This window comes from Triticum aestivum, chromosome 4A, assembly GCF_018294505.1.
Source record: "Triticum aestivum cultivar Chinese Spring chromosome 4A, IWGSC CS RefSeq v2.1, whole genome shotgun sequence".
Classification (NCBI taxonomy): domain Eukaryota; kingdom Viridiplantae; phylum Streptophyta; class Magnoliopsida; order Poales; family Poaceae; genus Triticum; species Triticum aestivum.
This window is the reverse complement of record NC_057803.1, coordinates 538,533,601-538,534,010: the sequence shown is the minus strand read 5'-3', so window position 1 is coordinate 538,534,010 and position 410 is coordinate 538,533,601.

Sequence of the window (410 nt, the reverse complement as noted above, 5' to 3'; positions counted from 1 at the left end):
CGCTCTCACTCTCCCTCGCCCTCCTCCTCTCCCCCTGCTCTCTCTCCCTCTCACCCGAAGCACTGCCGCCGCCGCAGCTCGTCACCGACGCGCTCCCCGCCGTCCCCTCGCCCCTCCGTAGAGCCCCCGAGCTCCGCCACAACCCCCTCCACCTCCTCGTCGAGCCACGAACCTCCGGACGCCCTGTGTAGCCGCCATCGCCACCGTCTTCCTCCTCGGGCTCCGCCGTCCGCCGACGTCGATTCGCCGTCACCAGGTCCTCCCCGACCCCGCTGTGCTGCTCTGCGTGATCGCGGTGAGCTCCGCCGCCGTTCCCCTCTCTTCTCCCTCCCGTTCCCGTGCCGTAGCGCCGCTCCCCACCACGGCCGAAGCCTCTCGCCGCCGTCCATGTCGCCGTCGCCGTCTCGGCC